Source organism: Leptodactylus fuscus, chromosome 4 (assembly GCF_031893055.1).
Source record: "Leptodactylus fuscus isolate aLepFus1 chromosome 4, aLepFus1.hap2, whole genome shotgun sequence".
Classification (NCBI taxonomy): Eukaryota; Metazoa; Chordata; class Amphibia; order Anura; family Leptodactylidae; genus Leptodactylus; species Leptodactylus fuscus.
In genome coordinates, this window is record NC_134268.1 from 92,741,468 (window position 1) to 92,759,877 (window position 18,410).

Below are 18,410 nucleotides of genomic sequence, written 5' to 3' on the forward strand. Positions count from 1 at the left end.
AGTCCTGCCACTGCCATATAGTGCCAGTTTCTGAGTGGAAATTCCCCAAATAATTTGGGGATTAATTCACCCTACATCTCAGGCTCTTGCCATATTCACCCAGGTTGTCAGTGCTGCACCAGCTCGTTCCCAGACAGCTCGGCCCGAAAAACACATTACCTATATAGAGGATTTGGACAATGAAGACATGTTCTAAATCTAATGTCTGCACCTTCTCCAGAATTAAAATGAAGGCAGCGTTTAACTTTCAAATAGCACTACACAAAGGAAGATCTTATCAGCTTGTCTCATGACATGCTACTAAAAAGTGTCATTTGTGTATCTTAATGTAAATATAGTTGTATAAGCTTTTTGGGTTTTAGGCACTGCCAAGTTATTTATTACCACCCGCACCCTTATAATGATGATGACGCCAAAGTCACTGTGGGTGTTCAGAGCTCACAGCTTTGGTTGACATTTGTCTTGCTCTCTGTCGGTACAGCTGTCTTTTTGGATACCGTAAAGTTATGTTGACTTTATTAACAGCTATGGAAGCTTTAGCCAGGTTGTGACGTTGTGTAACCCTAACAACACTAAGTGGGATACACATTAATAGTCAGTCTATGTACGCTAAACGTATCACTGAAGTAATTTTTTTTCCCTCTCCCCTAATATAAGAAAGGAACAGACATTAGACCTAGACCGGGGTTCGAGGCTTGTAAAAATCCAGTATTATTTGTTCTCCATGATGTGAAATATGTGTTAGACTCTTGAAAAGCAACCCAAGATGAAGTCAGCCATGTGTGCCAGTGTGTTACTTGGCATGCCTTTGCTGGCCCCAACTGTAAGGGTCACTCTCCATTTCCTCCATTTTCCACTCCCCTTCACACCATTTGTGGTGAAGCAATGGGATGCACTGAAGTGCACCCTCTAGCCTCATGTGGGACAGGGACATCAGATGCCACTCCAACCCCCTCGTCTTCCTCCGCCAGCCAACGGTGCGAAGATGAGAGGAGTGTGCTCTGAATGTTTTCTGCCTAGCAGAGGCTAGTTCTCACTTATGAAAATGGCCCCACTTTGACCTGTATATCAGGCACCATGGTGTAGGTTTCAAAGAAACATGGCACCAACAAGTTGAAAACGTGGGCCATGCGTGGACCGTGTTTGAGTCTGGCAAGCTCCAGATCTGCTACCAGGTTCCAGCCATTATCACAGGCGCAAAAATGCCAGGCCCCAGGTGTAGCAGGGAAAAAAAAATGCCATCTCAGCCAGGATGGCATCCCTGACCTCGGAGGCACTGTGCTGTCTGTCCCCCAAGCTGATGAGCTTCAGCACCGCCTGCTGACGTCTCCCCACACCAGTGTTTTAGCGTTTGCCGCTAGTAGCTGGGGTGGAGGTTGCAGCGTCGTAGGCTTTCAGTCTACTCCTGCCATGAATTTTGGCCTGGGAGAGGAGATAGGCCACCCCAGTTTGCACCCGGGGACCAGACTCCACCACATTCACCCTGCCTGTCATTAAAGATAAGCACTGCAGCATCCCTGACCACAGGCGCTTGTCCATGTGTCGGTGGTCAAGTGGACCTTGCAGCAAAGCGCAGAGCTCTGGGCCCGACTGATGTTATGGGACACATGCAGGCGCAAGGCAGGGACAGCACACCAAGAGAAGTAGTAACGGGTGCCCCAGCTGCCATCTGCTGACGGAAGGCCTGGGTATCCAGAAGCATAAACAAACACCAACATCTCCAGGGCCAGCAGTTTATCGATGAGGCTGTTAAAGGCTTGGGCATGGGGGTGGGTTGTGTTGTACTTCTGCCTGCAATGAAAAGCTTGGGAGATGTGGAGTGGCTGGGAAGAGGCGCATGATGGTGCAGGCCAAAAGGGCGCATGAGGGTGAACTCCCCAATGTGTCAGAGATAGGTGTGTAGGTGTCCTTGCATCATATACTTGCACCATACTTGGCTTTGGAAGTTAATTTTGTGCCAAAAAGTGGTTAAGACAGCGATACCTCAGCTACTCCCGTTACACTGTCTATTGACAACTCCAGCACTGAAATTACCACCTTTGGAAGTGGAACACCACTTCTAAGATCCCAAAGGAAGTAGGCAAGAGATGTGCAGTGCAGAAAAAAAGATGAGAAAATAAGTGTAGGCTGTAGAGCACAGAGGGATCGGAGAGGACAGAGCTGGTGTCGGCCAGGTATTCCCACAACATGCGCCTATACTTGTCCCTCCTGGTGACACTAGGCCCCTGAGTGGCAGTAATTTGTCCAGGGGGGCAGGGGTGAACCTGCATCTTTCGCCGCCCGAGGCGGACGACAGAAAGCCGCCCCCCCCCGGAGGAGGGGGCGGGGCGGAGCGAAGGGGATGGGCCTTAGCAGCGTTAGCAGGCAGAGAGCAGGCACGGAGAGAACCTGCTCTCTGCCTGAGGGGAGGCCGCTGGAGCAGCGCTGCTCCAGCGGCCTCCCCAATCCACCGCTCGGTGCTAAGCCAGTCCAGGACAGCTTGTCCTGGACTGGCTTAGGTAAGCAAAAGTGCCGCCCTCCCCGGGGCCCTGGCATAGCGCCGCCTGAAGCGGTCGCTTCAGGTCGCCTCATGGGAGGTGCGGCGCTGCAGGGGGGGCCATTAACGTGTTCCAGACCTAGGAATAAGTCTTCCAACATGGTAGAGTTTTGCATGCCTTTGCTTCTACCCACTGTTTTTGCTGCTTAGCTTCCCTCCACATCTACACTGCTTTAGCCCCTAAACATTACCCCAGTTTATGCCTTTGCTTCTACCCTGTTTTTTTGTTGAATTAGCTTCCCTCCACATCTACACTGCTTTAGCCCCTAGACATCACCCCTGTCCATGTGGGGTCGGTGGCCTCGTCATCCACCAACTCCTCTTCCAATTGCGCACTGCCCCCTTACTGCAAACCGCACATGACCACAGCTTGCCCTGATGGCAACTGTGTCTCATGATCCCCACTGAGGTCCAGACAAGTCGGTGGCGGGTCCAAAACCCCAAAATTGGAAGGGAATGGCGGATGCTGCAGTATTTCTAACACCCGTTCCTGGTGCTCGGGCCTGGTCTGTGTTGTACCCCGCACCCTGCTTAACGCAGCTGCCATATCCGGAATTGTGCTGAGCGCATGCTAATGTTTCGTGTCCAGTGCAATGGATGGGATGGGATTTCACATAAGTCTGCCACCCATGGCCACTCATGGTTGAGCAACTGAGGGAGTTGACTTTGACGAACCCGAGGGTTTTGGAGTTGGAACTACATCAAAGGTCTGTGCTGCTCACACACTCTGCTCAACATATGATATGATTAGTGCCAGCAGTGTGGAGACGTCGCACAACAGCCGTTGTTCCAGCAGGTACAGGCGTTGTAGGAGTGCATAGAGGCTAGCAGCGGCAACTATAGACTTTAAAAACTATCCGCACAAGCGCCACACTTTCACCAGTAGCTCAGGAACATTGGGGTACCTTTTTAAAAAGATTAGCAGCAATGAGTTAAAAACGTGGCCCAGGCATGGAATATGTTGCAGGCTGCCAAGCTACAGAGCCGATCCCAGGTTACGGCCATTATCACACATGACAACATGCCTGGGCCCAGGTGCAGTGGCAAAAACCACATTGCCGTCTCATCGAGGATGGCATGACTCACTTTGTAGGCAGTGTGCTGTCTGGCCCCCAAGCTGATGAGCTTCAGCACGGCCCGCTGACGTCTCCCCACACCAGTGTTGCAGCGTTTCCAGCTCGTAGCTGGGGTCAATCTAACAGCGGAGGAGGAGGAGGGTGGTGTTTCAGCCCTCCTCCCAGGAATGTTTTGTGGGGAGACAAGTCAGGAAAATTCTTGAAACAGGGGAGTTTTGCATCTTTGCCCTTGCTGCCTATGGACATCCCTTTGCCTCTAGCCACCATTTTCCCTGCTTTGATTGCCTCCACATCCACACTGCTTTTGCCCCTAGACATCACCCCAGTCCATGCCTCTGCTTTTACCCCCAGTTTTTTATGCTTAGCTTCCCTCCACATCAACAATGCTTGCGCCCCTAAACATCACCCCAGTTTCTGCCTGTGCTTTTCCCCAGCTTTTTTTGTCGATTTAGCTTCCCTCCACATGCACACTGCTTTTGCCCCTAGACATCACCCCAGTCCATGCCTCTGCTTTTACCCCCAGTTTTTTATGCTTGGCTTGCCTCCACATCCACACTGCTTTTGCCCCTAGACATCACCCCAGTCCATGCCTTAGCTTGTACCCCCAGTTTTTGCTGCTTAGCTTGCCTCCACATCCACACTGCTTTTGCCCCTAGACATCACCCCAGTCCATGCCTTAGCTTGTACCCCCAGTTTTTGCTGCTTAGCTTGCCTCCACATCCACACTGCTTTTGCCCCTAGACATCATCCCTATCCACGCCTGTGCCTCTAGCCATAACTCTGCCACCCATGGAAACTCATGGTGCAGAAAGTGAGGGAGCTGACTCTGAGGAACCCTTGGGTTTTGTAGCTGGTACTCCATCAAAGGTCTCTGCTGCTCACACACCTTGCTCAACATACGGTATCTAGGGTTTGAGCGTGTGGTGACCTCGCACAACAGTAGGTGCTTCAGGCAGATGTAGGCCTTGCTGGAGTGTATTGCGGCTAGCTCCAGGTACTGTAGACTTGGGAAAGTGGGTGTCCAAGTGCCCCACTTTCACCCTTATCTCTGCTAATTTGGGGTATGTTTTAAAAATCGTTGCACCACTACATTGAACACGTGGGCCAGGCATGGAACGTGTTGGAGGCTGGCAAGCTCCAGAGCCCTCCAACAAAACAAAAAAGCCTGTCCCCAGGGGCAGCGGGGATAAACAAATTGCCATCTCATCCAGGATGGCATCCCTGACCTCAGAGGCAGTGTGCTGTCCGTCCCCCAAGCTGATGAGCTTCAGCCCGGCCTGCTGACGTCTCCCCACACCAGTGTTGCAGCGTTTCCAGCTCGTAGCTGGGGTCAATCTAACAGCGGAGGAGGAGGGTGGTGTTTCAGCCCTCCTCCCAGGAATGTTGTGTGGGGAGACAAGTCAGTCTACCACATTTTGCAACCCGGTCCATGCCTCAAGTACATTCAACCACTGTGCCAAGATTAAAAGTTAGTGTCCCTGTCCGCATGCACTTGTCCATTCATAGCTGGTCACGTGGAACTTTTGGGCAAAGCACTGAACTTAGGGACCGCCTCATGTTTGGGGAAAAGTGCTGGTGTGGACGGCACAGTGAGGTGGCGCAGTAGCCAGCAGGCCCAAAAAGGGCAGAGTGTCCACAAGCCGGGACCCCAACATCTCCTGGGCCAGAATTTTTGAGATGAGGCCGTTGAAGCCTTGGGCATGTGGGTGGGTTGTGCTGTACTTTAGCCTGGAATGAAAGGCTTGGGAGATGGGGAGTCGCATTGCAAAGTGTGTAAACCACACTCAGTTTGTCCTCGACCTATACATTTAGAAATTATCTCCCCCAGTGAGGAACGTGGCCTCGATGGGGGAATTTTTCTAAGGAAGCTAGAAAAGAGGGCATCTTGGGCCTTGCTGGCTCAGGTCTAGCTTCTGTCATGCAGCTGTCTTCTGCCTCTGGACATCCCTTTGCCTCTAGCCACCTTTTTCCCTGCTTAGCTTGCCTCCACATCCACACTGTTTTGCCCCTAGACATCACCCCAGTCCATGCCTTAGCTTGTACCCCCAGTTTTTGCTGCTTAGCTTGCCTCCACATCCACACTGCTTTTGCCCCTAATCATCACCCCAGTCCATGCCTTAGCTTGTACCCCCAGTTTTTGCTGCTTAGCTTGCCTCCACATCCACACTGCTTTTGCCCCTAGACATCATCCCTATCCATGCCTCTGCCCCTAGCCATAACTCTGCCACCCCTGGAAACTCATGGTGCAGAAACTTTGGGAGCTGACTTTGAGGAACCCTTGGGTTTTGTAGATGGAACTCCATCAAAGGTCTGTGCAGCTCACACACCCTGCTCAAGATATGGTATTGTAGGGTTTCAGCATGTGTGAATGACGGACAACAGCCTGTGTTTGGACAGATGTAGGCCTTGCTAGATTGTTTTTAGGCTAGCAGCGACTCCTGTACACTTGCAAAAGTGGGCGCACAAGCGCCGCATTTTCAACAGTAGCTTCGGTACATTTGGGTATGTTTTCAAAAAACGTTGCACCACTAAGTTAGACGTGGGCCAAACATGGAACGTGTTGGAGGCTGGCAAGCTCCAGAGCCGCTACCAGGTTCCAGCCATTATCACAGGCGTAAAAATGCCAGGCCCCAGGTGTAGCAGGGAAAAAAAAATGCCATCTCAGCCAGGATGGCATCCCTGACCTCGGAGGCACTGTGCTGTCTGTCCCCCAAGCTGATGAGCTTCAGCACCGCCTGCTGACGTCTCCCCACACCAGTGTTTTAGCGTTTGCCGCTAGTAGCTGGGGTGGAGGTTGCAGCGTCGTAGGGTTTCAGTCTACTCCTGCCATGAATTTTGGCCTGGGAGAGGAGATAGGGTACCTCAGTTTGCACCCCGGGACCAGACTCCACCACATTCACCCTGCCTGTCCTTAAAGATAAGCAGCATCCCTGACCACAGGCGCTTGTCCAAGTGTCGGTGGTCAAGTGGACCTTGCAGCAAAGTGTGGAACTAAGGGCCCACCTGATGTTGAGTGACACGTGCTGGTGCAAGGCGGGGACGCCACACCGGGAGAAGTTGTGATGGCTAGGGACGGCATAGTGAGGTGCCACAGTTGCCATCAGGTCCGGGAAGGCTGGAGTTTCAACAAGCCGGAACGCCAACATCTCCTGGGCCAGCAGTTTAGCGATGTTGGCGTTCTAGGCTTGCGTGGGTGGGTGGTTAGCGGTGTATTTCTGTCGGCGCTCCAATGTCTGAGAGATGGTGGGTTGTTGTAAAGAAGCGCCTGATGGTGCCTTTGATGGTGCAGGAGAAGGAGATAAGACAGAAACAGGGGAGGATGAGGGAGAAGTCAACAAAGTGGCGGAGGCAGATGAAGTGATGTCCTGGCTTGTCCTCTGGAGTGCATCGCCAGCACTGTGAGCAGAGGCAGTGGCATGAACGGCGGGCGACGTTTGTCCTGCCGTTGCTGCCTGCCACTGATTCCAGTGCTTGGATTCCAAATGACGGTGCATTGAAGTGGTGGACAGGTTGCTCTTCTCAGGGCCCCTACTCGATTTCGAGAGGCAAATTGTGTAGACGACACTATATCTGTCCTCGGCGCATTCCTTGAAAAAACTCTACACCTTTGAGAAACGTGCCCTCGATGGGGGAGTTTTTCTGGGCTGGGTACAAAAGGGAACATCTTCGGACATTCCGGGTCTGGCCTGGCTTCGGCAAAGCAGCTGACCTCTGCCTCTGGACATGTCTCTGCCTCTAGCTACCCTTTTTGGTGCTGCACCTGCCTCAACATCCACACTACTTTCCCAGCTTGACATCCGCCTTGTCCAGGTGGGGTCGGTGTCCTCGTCGTCCACCACCTCCTCTTCCAACTCCTGTCTCGCCTCCTCCTCCTGCACAATGCGCATGTCAACTGACTGCCCTGACAGCAACTGCGTCTCATCGTCGTCGATGAGGGTGGGTTGCTGGTCATCCGCCACCAAATTGACCGGAGATGGAGGAGACTCTAGTGTTTGAGCATCTGGACACAGATACTCGTCTGTTAGGTCCGTGGAATCGCGAAATGGAGGGGCAGGTTGCGGTACAGTCAAAGGAAGGGAGAACAGCTCTGGGGAGCAGGGACAGTTGGGGTTATTGTTCTGGGAAGATTGGGAATTTTGGGTGGAAGGAGGACAAGACTGTTGGGTAATAGGAGGTAGAGGCTGACTGGCTGGTGGACAATGTGCTTTAAGCGTTATCCGACAGCCATTGCAAGACCTGTTCCTGGTTCTCGGGCCTACTAAGGTTTGTACCATTCAGCCTAGTTAATGTGGAACTTTTGTGCAAAGCGCAGAACTTAGGGCCTGCCTGATGTTAAGGGACACACGCTGGTACAAGGCTCAACTCACCCTAAGTGCCAAAAGCACTGCTGGTGCAAGGCTCTACTCATGCCAAGGGCCTCAATCTCTGCTGGTAGCTCAGCTTAAGGTCCTGTAACTTTGTTTGGAAGGGCTCATGTTAAGGGCTAGAAAAGTGAATTTTGGAAGGTCTTACCACATCACACACACACACACACACACACTCAAAATGACAGTTAAGGGTGAGGGCTTTTGGATTTCCCATTGTCTATTCCATCCGTGGTTGTCATGGGGAACGTGATTTAAAGGGGTGGTTGTTACTGTTTGTTGAGCTTAAATTGGGGTTTGTGTCCATCCATTTGGGGAGTAAAGAAGGTTTCCAGGTATTTTCCCACTTTGATAGAGGTTTTTTGGTATGTGGAAAGTGTGTAGTTGTTATGCTGTGATAGTGGGGTAATAGAGGGTCTTTGGTGTGTTAGATGCCCCCAGACATGCTTCCCCTGCTGTCCCAGTGTCATTCCAGAGGTGTTGGCATCATTTCCTGGGGTGTCATAGTGGACTTGGTGACCCTCCAGACACGGATTTGGGTTTCCCCCTTAACGAGTATATGTTCCCCATAGACTATAATGGGATTCGAAACCCGTTCGAACACACGAACAGTGAGCCGCTGTTCGAATCGAATTTCGAACCTCGAACATTTTAGTGTTCGCTCATCTCTACAGGCTAACTTTTAGAAAACAGCAACAACTTTCCATTCATTTTGCTCAGGGGTCGTTCACGTCACATTTTGATCATCAGTTTAACTGGTCAGTTTTATGGAACATCTTAAAATGAAACTCTAGGTAAATTTTCATAATGAGTAAAATATATCTTTTCTTTAGGCCCCATGCACACGGCCGTAATTTTATACACAATTGGAGACCCATACAATTTTTGGGGATGTGTTTCCCAGCCATAGAAGGGGTCCACAAATTATAAAGCATGTCCTATATTTGTTCGCATTTGCGGCTCAGACCAGTGTATAAAATCATACAGGATCGGTGATTGTGGATGACGTTACAGATGCAATGAGGACTTGTTTATGTGCAGATTACAGATCAGTAGTTGTGGACCGTAAATTCACAATTGTTGTGTGCATGAGGTCTAAGGGATAAATTGAAATGAAATGTTATCAATCCCATTTTCTCCTGTAGCTTGCAAAAGTATTCACCCCCCTTGAATTTTTTCACATTTTGTCACCTTACAACCACAAACTTAAGTATTTTCTTGAGATTTTAAGTGACAGACCAACATTAAGTAGCAGATAATTGTGAAGTGGAATGAAAAAATGGAACGAGTTTTGAAAGCAATAGATTGTACTGGATTTTTATTTAGGGGTATCAGAGTACAGGGGGATGAATACTTTAGCAAGTCACACTTTTCAGATTTTTAAATGATTAAAATTGTGAAAACCTTGTATCATTTTCTCTCTACTTCACAATTATCTGCTACTTTGTGTTGGTCTATCTATAAAATCTCAATAGAATACATTTAAGTTTGCGGTTGTAAGGTGACAAAATGTGAAAAAGTTCAAGGGAATAGGAATACTTTTGCAAGCCATTGTATACGGTGTGTGTCCCTGCACTGTGTGATACTGACAATGGGAATGGTATGACCCTAGAACATCCATTTTACTTTGACGTGCACCATCCAACTGCAGAGCCCTCAGGTGGGCAGATTGGACACTGTCATCTGAGAGTTGTATTCTCTATTGCTAGCCCAAATATATTAGAAAAATACAAAGCAGTGTATATGCAGGTGCTATGAGTCAGATATGACAAACTCATGTGATACAATTGTATGACAACATGGATGACATGTTACATGGATATATTATAAAAATAATACATACTGCACCTTTCTAAACACTAGAAAATTGGGCTAATAGTAGAAGCCTTGTTAGCAGAAGAAAATCCACTTGAGAACAGACTGTCGTCAGTCTTACAGACATGCTAAACAGTAATCGCTTTACTTAAGATTAGAGAGGAATTATTTGTGCAAAGGACACATAGAGGACAGTGTACCATTTGTTCACTTTTAATGGTACCATTGTGAAATGTATAACACATAGTAGAACCAATTCTTTAGGTGGATGGGGTGAATAGCATTGTCCCACGCCTTTTTTTTTTTTTTTGGGGGGGGGGAGGTGTTTTTACAGTGTTCCCCATGCAGTAGAAAGTAGAAATTACACTATAATTTTATTCTCTTAGTTCATATCATTACAGACATAGAAAATTTATATAGTTTTCTAAAAGAATGTTTTACTGCTCTTACACAATGATTTTATGCCGGCTTATTCCAAGATTTATAACATATAACAGATAGCTCTTAGTTTTAGGGGAATGCATTACTTTTCAGAACACTATATCAAACATATAAAAATAAATAAATATATATATATATATATTATATATATTATATTATATATTTCTCATAATTCTCACTTTACCATTGATGACTTACATATGTAGTACAGTGTTTTATGCTAGTCAGTATATGCTGAAAGGCAAAGTAATAGGCTCTGCCTAAGGCTATGATTCACATTGCTGACCGTCCTGATTCTCCGCTCTGTTTTTTCATGGCGAGTCAGCACCAGTGTGGTATCCTTTTTTTCATGGACAATTCACAGACATGTTGACATTCAATGGGAGAGTTGGATTTGTGAGAATAGAGCCTATTCCTATCTGGCAATAATTTTTCATGGATCACAGGCAACACTTGACCATGATCATCCGTAGTGTGAACAGAGCTTCAGGGCTAGCCTATGTTGTTGCTACCATGGAAATCCCGCAGCATTTGTTGTGGAAGAACTGACAATAAGGGCTGTTTCGTTCAGCTATCTGTCTTGTAAAGTCAACCCTAAGGCACATTACAGATAAAAAAACCTAAGCAAACAGGGCCTTGTACAAACTTCTAAGCAGCCATGACCTTCCAAAATAACCCCAAATGAAATGATAAATAATTGTGACATAGTCAAAGGGCTAGTTCATATGGGCATAGAGGGGGCGGATTATGGCGCGTAATCCACGTCACAATCCGCCCCTCACAATGGTGATCTATGGAGACCGCCAGGCTTCTTTTTTCCGCTAGCGGCATGTCGCCGCTCACGGATAAAAGATCCGGGCTGCCCTTTCTTCAGGCATCCAGCCGCGCACTCCGCTCCAGGTTGGGTCCAATGAATGGGCCAAGTCTGGGGTAGGGAGTGTCTTCAGGCCAAATCGCGAAGCGACTCGGCCTGAAGAATAAGCATTTTGCTTCTTTTTTCTGGGAGTCGGAAGAAACGGCTCCCGGAAAAAAGACCTGAGTGGCTCCCGTTGATTTCAATGGGAGCCGTCTTTTTGGTCAGGATTTTGAGTTGGATACGGCCTCAAAATCCTGATCAAAAATCTCTGTGTGAACTTACCCTAAGATTACACTGAAAATAAAAGTGGACATGGGCAAGTTCTGTATAGATGGAGGGTGCACTCTCTGAAACATTTCCAGAATCCCAGTCCGATAATGAGTGGTGATGAAAATGGCTCCCAAATGCTTCCTCCAGTGTTGTCACCTGGCTTTTTAAAGAATGTCTTGCAAATCGGTTTATATATATACATTAACATGAAAGTTCAGGACGTTTTATAACACAACTAGGCAGGTTAAACACTCAATATGTATGGAAAACTGGGCACTTCATCTGTCAGAACTGTACCCATGGTCATGTAAACTGTAATGCAGTTATGTGTATTGATGTTATGTTTGTAAAAAAAATACATTTTGGTTACCCTTGTTGGACATCCCTCCAAATTATCAGAATCTGGGCATGATGGCGGAGGACATCTGTTGCTCAGCATTACTGAAAAGAGATTGCAGGACGCTGTAAGTAACGCATGATGAGTAAAAAAGACTCCTACCCTATTGCCAGCTGGCAGCTGGTGCTTGTGGAAGGGAGAAGTCTCATGACAGCTGGAGTCAGTGATGCTTCTAGCCATCTATGATCAGCTTAACAAGCTGCTGTCACCAGAGTCTGATCCATATTCGTCTGAAATGAATGGATATTAATATGGAAACGACAACCTTTACTAAACTCTGACAAGTATTGTATGTCTAAAACTGATCCGAAGGAAAAGTGGAGGTGTTGACCATTTTTTATTTTTTTATATTTAAAAAAGAGTTGGAATTTGGCCTAAGGCCTTGAACTATTTTCATGCTAATGTCCCTTCAGCATAACGTCTGGTCACATGGTACAGCTGAAGAACAGAATGGAGATTCACAAATCAAGAATAAATCGTGACTTAAAGAGGACCTTTCACCATCTGAGGCACATACGGTTTAATACACCGCTAGAAAGCCAACACTGCGCTGAATTCAGCGCACTATCGGCTTTCCCGTTTTGTGTCCCCAGTGAAGAGCTATCGGTGACGGTACCGTAGCTTTTCACTGTCAGAAGGGCGTTTTTGACAGTCAGTCAGGGACGCCCTTCTTCACAGCAATGTCTATAGCGCTATAGCGCTGTACTGTGAGAGGGGACGTTGCCCCCCAGTACTCGTCTATGGATGAGTATAGTTAAAAGGGGTGGGAGGCGTTCCTCACCGCTCTCACAGTACAGCGCTATAGACGATGCTGTGAGGAAGGGCGTTCCTGACTGACTGTCAGAAACGCCCTTCTGACAGTGAAGAGCTACGGTATCGGCACCAATAGCTCTTCACCGAGGGCACAGAACAGGAAAGCCGTTGTCAGCTTTCTAGCGGTGTATTAAACCACATGTGCCCCAGATGGTGAAAGATCCACTTTAAAGGTGTTTTCTTGGATTTATTAATTGATAACCTATCTTTAGAATAGGTTGCCAATCTAAAATCTCTACCGATCCAACACCCGGGACACTTGTGGATCAGCTATTTAAAATGACAGAAACACTCCCTGAGGTGGCCCATGGTCTACAGTATTTGCGTTTGTTTTGGAATGATTGAGGGTAGAGAAGATAAGATTTAACTGTGCTGGAATCAATGAAGTGTCAACTATTAATAGCTGCTAATATTGGGTTCACACTACTGCCGCTATCCACCCCGGGGGTTTCTGTCATAAACCCTGGCGAAACTGGACAGGGGATAGCTTGCCGGCAGTCAGCTTTAAAACCCATTCATTTGAATGGGTTCTTAAAGGTGACCGCCAGTGTCCATATGTGGCCTCTCTGCCTGGAAACGTGCATGCAGGACTTTGTGTCGATGCAAAAAAAAACCTGTTTCCAGGCAGAGAGGGGCCAGATACAGACACCGGCGGTCGCTGGCAAGCTGTCCCCTATCCGGTTTCTCTGGGGTTTAAGAAACCCTGGGACAGACAGCGGCGGTAGTGTAAAGGCCCCTAACAACTAGAATTAATGGAGGTGGTGAAAGGTCCTCTTTCATGAATGGAATTACTACTCAATCCTATCGGATCAAAACATAAAAATTGAATCTTTAAACATTTAATACAACATATGGCACTTTTTATACATTTTTTTTTGGAGGGTGGGGGGAAATCCACATACACATGGGGAGAACATACAAACTCCTTGCGGATGTTGTTCTTGTGGGATTTGAGCCCAGGATTCCAGTGCTGCAAGGCTGCAGTGCTAACCACTGAGCCACCATGTTGCCCCACTTTTTATACATATTTTGGCATACTTAGCAACCTATACATTTATGGAGTGAAAACCCAACATTTAGGTTTTTGCTGTCCGCTTGAAAAGTTGGACATCTTTGGGAACGGACACTTAAGGACACCCACGGACAGTAAAATAATGCACCCAATGTCCACTTAAATCAATGCAAAATGTCACGGACACAGCTAGTGTCCGCTGCTAATGTCCACACAAGATTTTGAAAGGATATTAGCAGCGGACACTAGCTGTCGGACACCGACGGTAGCGTGAACGCTCCCGAACTCAAATTTCAAGTAATGCAGTTCCATAGAAAAAAACCTCCAATTACCTGTTACAATCAGGTATAATGCTTTCAAGAGAGAGGGCGATCTACAACAGCCAAACCACTCCTCTTCTTCAAAAGTTCCAAAGTATCAGAAAAAGTAGTAAGGGGTTTAATAAATGTGATAAACTTAGCATTTTTCTTTTCAATGCAAACAACATGTGAAAAATATATGTGTGCTCCATTGTAAGCATACTTCTGAACAGTGGCGTAACAAGCAAAGACTCGGCCTCATAGCAAACTTATGACTTACGAACCCCATCCCCACACAGCATAGCGCCCCCTTATGGTATAACATCCCATTCACACACAGTATAATGTCACACAGTGACCCCCTCCACACAGTATAATGTCCCACGGTGGCACCTTCACATAGTATAATGTCCCATTGTAGCCACTCCACACAGTATAGTATCCTATAATGGCCCCTCCATACTATATAATGTCCTATAGTGGCCTCTATGTTATTTGTTACAAATAATGCAGAAATTTCTGGTTTGGCTAAACCCGATATTTTTGGGGATCACCACTCACAAATTATTATTATACTCTGGGGTCTCTTTAGATCCCAAAGTGTAATGAGCAGAAGCCTAGTGGAGGTGATCAAACATAAAAAACAGTCTTTTGGCCACTTCAATGACGACATTACAAACCACTAAGCATTGTCATTGGGCCTCAGCCTAATTACAAGCCACGGCGGTCAGTGACGTCATTCTACAGGCCCAAAGACCTCCTAAGAGAAGTGAGTAACACTGTTGTATTAACCACCTCCCCTGTTCTGAAGTGACCCCAGAGTATAATAATAGCAGTTTTATTTCAGACATGTTCAGTCCGAATAAAACCACGAAGTGACTCTACGAGGTTTGCACAACAAATACTCTTAAGTGCCATGGCCCTACTTACCGATCTCTGCTCCTGCCCACAGTATTTTCCAGAGGCAACTGTGGGCAGGAGTAGGATCAGTAAGTGAAAACAGGTAACGGCATATTAAACAGAAAAAAAAGGTAGCAGTAGGCCGCATAACAGCCACTATAGCGGTAGTTCCGGCACTGCTTCTCAACTTTCAGAGAACGGAAATAAGAAATTTATGTATGATAAACCATGCCTCTAACCTAGTCCAGTCCTATTAACACCTCCTTGGATACTCAAATATCACTCAGTTCCTCTGTGCCCCCATGAAGCCTCCTGCGTGTCTCCCACAAAGTCTAGTGCCCACACACAATATAAAGGCTCCATTAGTGTACGCCACACAATATTATGCCTCTTTAGTGCTCCCATAAAATGTAATGTTCCCACACAGTAAAATGCAAAAAAAAAAAAAATACTCAGCTTGTCCCCTACCCTCAGAGCTATCTACATGTCCACTCTGGTTTCTGCTCTCGGCGGACAGAAGCACCTGGCGCAATGTAGTAACATGGTGGAGCAGTGAGCAGAAGACTCCAGCTTCACCACTGTATTCCATCAGAGGTATAACCTGAAGCTCCTAGGTCCCAATGTAAAATCTGTGGCAGGGCCCTTTATCGATTGCTACCTCTGCACCCCCTATATTTACGCCTCTGTATCCAACACTATCTGTATCCTAAGGGGTTGAAGTTATTTATGCTGCCCAACAACTGGGATAGCACCAGAAATTGTGGACTGTTTGCTGAATCTGGAACAATTGGGAGATATATATAGAACTATTTATCTACAGGCTCAACTATAATAGAGATATGAAGATAGTTGAGACACATAGGTAGGTGAAGATAGATAGATAGATAGATAGATAGATAGATAGATAGATAGATGACACACAGCAGATAGAAATACACCAGAGATATGATGATAGATAGATAACAAATAGCAAAGAGTTGATATATAGACAGAAGATATATAGCAGAGAGATGATAGATAGATAGATAGATAGATAGATAGATAGATAGATAGATAGCAGAGAGATGATATATAGACAGAAGATATATAGTGGAGAGATAAAAGGTAGCAGAGAGATTATAGATAGACAGATGACAAATAGAGAGATGATATATAGACAGACAATATATAGTGGAGACATAGATAGATAGATAGATAGATAGATAGATAGATAGATAGATAGCATACCGATTATATACAAAAGATATATAGTGGAGAGGAGATAGATAGATAGATAGATAGATAGATAGATAGATAGATAGATAGATAGATAGATGAGAGATGCTATATAGACAGAATATACACAGTGGAGAGAAGATAGATCTCAGAGCGATAGGTAGATAACAGACAAAGTGATAGCAAAATAGATAAACAACAGACAGCAGACAGACAGAAGAGATATGTTATTAGATGATAGACACAGAAGATATATAGCAGAGGGATTGTAGATGTCACACAGCAGGATAGATCGCTATGACATGACAGGTAGCCGATGTGACATTATTTCCTGGCAGTAACAAGTAACAGGTCACACTGAGCCTTGTAGTATAAACGCTGCTACTTCTGTCACATTTGTAACATAAGTAAATAAGTACAAGCGGAATAAATGTGAACGTGAGCTTATATAGATCGCGTTACTGCCCCTAATGATCTCCTTAGCTTGGGCTACACTACAGGACTGTACACACGGGGCTATGGCTGTGCATTTGTTCTTTCTCACCTTTAGTTGAATTTGGGGATTCCTTCTGTCGGGTCACGTGATTTACCCCCGTGCTCCCAGGTTTCTGGAAGTGTGTGAGACTCGTCTCCTTGGTAACAGCAGCCAGCGCTAGGTGGGCGGGGCGCAGAGATTACGCGCACAGTGACATCATTAGTTAGGGCCCAATATGGGTAGAGGTGGGCGGAGCAAGTGTGACTGACATCCGTGTTCATCCACTGGGGAGTGCAATGGGGCGGGGAAAGCGGTGTCTATGACAACAGGAGGTGCGGATGGAAAGTCTCTCACAGGTGCGCCTCAGTTCCTGACACGTGCGGTCAGACGTGAGGAAGAAGCGGGAATGCTGCTCACTGAGAAGGGAATGGCCGTGGCTAAATAGCCTGTACCAGAAGAGAGACGCTTATTAGTCAATGGAAATACCCGCCTCTGTGAGCTAGTTCCCATTACTGGCAATACCTTTGGCCCCCTAGTGGCCAGGTCCTGAATAGTTGTAGTATTCCAGTGAACCCCATCCACTTTGCATGGAAATGGCATTTTTGGAAATCACAGCACGTCAATTATATCTATGGAAAGGATTAGAGATGAGCGAGTAGTATTCGTTCGAATATCGAATCCTATTATAGTGTATGGGAAAAAACGGGAATGTTGTTCCGGTTTCCATGGAAACCAAAGTTCGACACCTTGGATCCTCCAAGTTCCGGAAGTAGCAGGATGAGGAGCACGAGGAGGTTTTTGCATTGAATTCAATGGATTTTTCCTGCGTGGTATTCGCTCGAATACTACTCGCTCATAGAAAGGATATGTTCACATGGTGGAAAATGTAGAGGAATTCCTCTTCATTTTCTACAGCCGGCATTTTCGCCACAGTAAGATGTTGTTGCAGTGATAAAATAATATACGCCTGTAAAAATACGCATGTACAATGTCGTTGAAATCAATGGGAGTCTTATTTTTACACATGTATTTTTACACGTGTATTTTGCAAAAATACACACGTGTTTAATCCATGTGAGAGCTCCCTAGGCTCTATTCAGATTATGTTTTTTACATCAGTTTAGAACATCCATTTAAAGGGATTCTACCACTAAAACACATTTTTTTCTAGTTACCACGTCGGAATAGCCTTTAAAAAGGCTATTCGTCTCTTATCTGTGGAAGTGCTCTCTGCCGCGCCGTTCGTTCAAAATACTGGTTTGTACTGGTATGCTAATGAGTTCTCTCGCAGCGATGAGGGCGTCCCCATTGCAGCTCGAAAACCGACCGCAGCGCCGCCTCTATGGTCTTCTGTATCCTCCCCTTGCCTCTTCAGCGTCTGTCGGACGCCTGCGCAGTATGCTCTCTGTTCAGCGAAGATTGCCGAACGTACTGCGCATGCACGAAAGTGCGGTGCCCGCACTATGGCTGGGACCGCAATTTCGCGCATGCGCAGTACGTTCGGCAATCTTCGTCGAACAGAGCGTACTACGCAGGCGTCCGACAGTACGCTGAAGAAGCAAGGGGAGGATACAGAAGACCATAGAGGCGGCGCTGCGGTCGGTTTTCGAGCTGCAATGGGGACGCCTCCATCACTGCTCCTGCGATGGGGACGCCCCCATCGCTGCGAGAGAACTAATTAGCATACCGGTACTTTGAACGAACGGCGCGGCGGAGAGCACTTCCACAGGTAAGAGACGAATAGCCTTTTTAAAGGCTATTCCGACGTGGTAACTAGAAAAGAAAGTATTTTAGTGGTAGAATCCCTTTAACAGATATAAAAGAAGAGACACAAACTGATGGTCATACATAGACATCAAAAGAAAAGAAGATCTATTTCTGTTTTTCTTTTTTTTTAAACTAGGCAAAAACGTAGCATACCATACTTTTGTATGCCTCCAA

At 46.7% G+C, this 18,410-nt stretch overlaps 1 protein-coding gene across 3 annotated transcripts in view; it reads right to left on the reverse strand.

Moving 5' to 3' along the window:
* MAK (male germ cell associated kinase) overlaps window positions 1-16,641 on the reverse strand; it is a 70,458-nt gene extending 53,817 nt beyond the window's left edge. For all 3 annotated transcript variants that reach the window (XM_075270832.1, XM_075270830.1, XM_075270831.1), the window contains exon 1: window positions 16,539-16,641. The gene's annotated coding sequence lies outside the window, so the exon portion shown is untranslated. The remainder of the gene's footprint in view (window positions 1-16,538) is intronic.
* Window positions 16,642-18,410: the final 1,769 nt, after the last annotated feature.